A 3,223-nucleotide genomic window follows, 5' to 3' on the forward strand; every position below is an offset into this window, starting at 1 on the left:
TTTAAAAACTTTTGTTATATTTAATCATTCTTCCATTTTCCTTCAACTTTTTGCATTCATTCATTTTTTTCTATTTTTTCCACTTATCCAAATCTTTGAAGTCTCTAAATTAGGCAAAATTATTTTTCTTTAGCAAAAGCCAAATGCCTTTTTATAACCTCCTTTCTTATTAAAAAAAATCATACTATTTTATGTACTTTGTATATCGATTTATTTTTATGTTTAGTAGTTCTATTGCATATATATTAATTATAATATTAACTTGGGAACATTATTTTTCCATGAAAAAACTAGAAAGTACTTATAATTATATATTTAATATGGATTACTAGGACAAATAACAATGTCTAGAGTACCTAATCACTTTTTAGTAAGCCTAAGAGTCACAAGTGGGCCAGGAAACACAAAACAGTGTTTTCTCCTAATCCTCATTATAACCTGAAGGCTCAAATTTAAAAATTAAAGACCATAGAGAAATTAAGCCAGTATTAAACATTTCACAGAAGCAACAGTTTTATGAGTTTAAATCATTTAGCTGAGACAGAATAATTTTGCCTGACCAGTATATTTAGAAAAAAATTAATGTCCAAGTCAAAATTTGAAGATGTTTTAGTTTTATTTTGCCAATATTTTTAAGTTACCTTTGTTCACCGAGGACCATTACAGTCGCATAAACTTGCATTTAGGCTAGTTCCATAGTTCATGAGTATCTATATTTTAAAGAAGTATCTCTAAAGAGGAAGAAAGCAGTTCTCACATGACCTAGAAATGCCACAGAAACTTCTGTAAGACAGGAAAGTTGAAGTAGCCACAAGTGGGGTATAAGTCAGATTTCTGTCCAGTTACATTCTGTCTACACACAAAAGCCCCAATGCCCTGTATGTTCCTACCAGCAGACGCAAACAGGAAACTAAAGGCTGTCAGGAAAAGTAAAGGATCAATAAATGGCAAAACTCACACAAATATTGAACCCAAACCGACTCATTTCCTGGCTGGGAACTGCATCCATGCTGTTGTTGGGAGCACAGGGTTTTACCCATTGGTCCATAAGAAAGACTGGCTCTTGTCTTTGTTCCTTAGGGTTACTTAGCCCCATGGGGGAAACATATAAAGGATCTCATCTTTGCTTTTAGTTCAGATTTTTTTTTTAATTTTCTCAAGTTAATTTTTCTGGTAAGGCATGACATTATAATGGCTCTTTTTAAAATTTCATTTCGTATCCATACACCAAAGATCTGGGATAAAAGATCTCTAAAAACCTTTTTTTTTTTTTTTAAATTTAAGAACATTTCTAATTTAAATGATCCATCATTCATCATTTTTTGGTCATTAATTTTAAATGATGTATTTATTCCATCCAAAGAGGCTTAATCTAATAGCTTCTTCAGAGAAGTAACGATTTCTAAGATTATCTCATTCTCCCATAAATATGTTAAGACAGCAGCAAGGTTGAAATGACAAAAATTCCCTTATGAATGGGTTTTCTTAAGACAAACACTCCTGAGAGCTGAGGTTCACATTTTGAATTAAAAAAGAAAAACAAAACAAAAACATAAAAGGCTCCTTAGCTTCCCAGCCATTTTCATGCTGGCACATAACCTGAAAATTAAGTTCCATAGATGGTAGAGAGAAGGAAAAAGTGTCCCCATAAAACAAGCTTTCAAGAACAAAAAAATAGGACCAGAGAGAACTTGATCTGGTTGGTATCCCTCTCAGAACATACAAAGACAGAATAAAGACCTACCTAATGGGTACGATGAACTGTATTTGGATGATGGGCATACATCTCATCTTCACTGAAGCATGATAAAAATTATCCATGTAACACAAATACTTGAACACCCTTAAATGTTTTGAAATATAAAAAGGGGGAAAAAAAGACAAATGCTATTATTCATAGGTACATATCACAAAGTATCAAAAGCACACCAGAGTTGTTACAATCCAAGGGTAGTGGCACAAATTCCTTTTTCTTAAGTAAAACAATATCTGGCAGAAGAGACAAACTGTGATCTTTACCATTTGCTCAAGCAGACCATACAGGGAGAGAGGCCAGCAACATTGCTGGCAAGAAATTCTTACCATTTTCCTGGCAGATCAGGTTTCTGGGTTCTCTTCCCTGAGGCTTTTCAGAAGCACAGAGCAGCTTTGGGGATCCTGCCATCGCTACACCAAACTCTGAGGAGCAAAGATCTCAGTCCCCTAAAATTCCACCCCAAACACTCAGATGAAGCAGATTAATTAATAAAGAAAAATAAGCATATTTGTTTAATGTGTATACATGGGAGCTTTCAAAATAGAGACCCCCGAATACAAAGGAAATTGTTCATTTTCATGCTTTGGTTTAACAAGGTTTGGGCAGAAATGTAGAATATATGATTAGAACAGAAAAATGTACGAGCTGATGCTAATAGAGTGAGTGGGAAAAGTCAGTAAGACCTGTCTAGAATCTTCTGGGACTTTCTGATCAAACCCTCCCTCCTTTTGTCTGTGGAATAGGATTCTCACCACAGAAAGGGGTCTTATGACCTACAGTCAAACCAGGCACGTCAGGTAATTTCTTTGTGGCCAAGTTTTCAGAAAGAATTATTTTCAAAAAAGCAATTCTGGCTTTTTTGACCCATCTTGGGGGAAAGGGATTCTAGATTGTATGGGTAGGCATAGGGAAGTATAGGACTGAGGGGTAAGAGGAAAAGAAAAGGTCAGGGAAAAAAATGCTTCTGAGGTATTCATTTTAGGATAATGTTTTCTGGGCCCCATTAGCATGAAATAAGACCGCAATACTTTAAAATAAAGTTTGTCTTTGCTTTGTACTCTGACTGCAACTAGACCTCTGGCTCTCCTGAGTTTACTACACATCATGGGATTGTGAGATTCTACAACTACATTAGCATGTTTCTTACAATAAATCTCTCTATATGTATCCTGTTGGTTCTGTTTTTCTAAACAACTCAAACAATGCACTCTATATGTATATTATTTATGAAATTCTCTTCTTGCCTCACTTTCTTCAAATCAAAAGCTTTTGGCTTGAAGCTCTGTCCTGTAGTGAACGCACGTATATATTCTGCATACAAAGAAACATGAACTGTAAACATTTTATGAATTCTGGCATCTGGAACTATAGAGTCATATACACTAGAATCCCAAATTGTGTTTATTGTGTACAATGATGTTTGAAGCGCCAAACCATGTGTATGTAGGTGTCTCAAGCAACAGCCAC

Source organism: Otolemur garnettii, unplaced genomic scaffold (genome assembly GCF_000181295.1).
Source record: "Otolemur garnettii isolate 467f Iridium unplaced genomic scaffold, OtoGar3 scaffold00129, whole genome shotgun sequence".
Classification (NCBI taxonomy): Eukaryota; Metazoa; Chordata; class Mammalia; order Primates; family Galagidae; genus Otolemur; species Otolemur garnettii.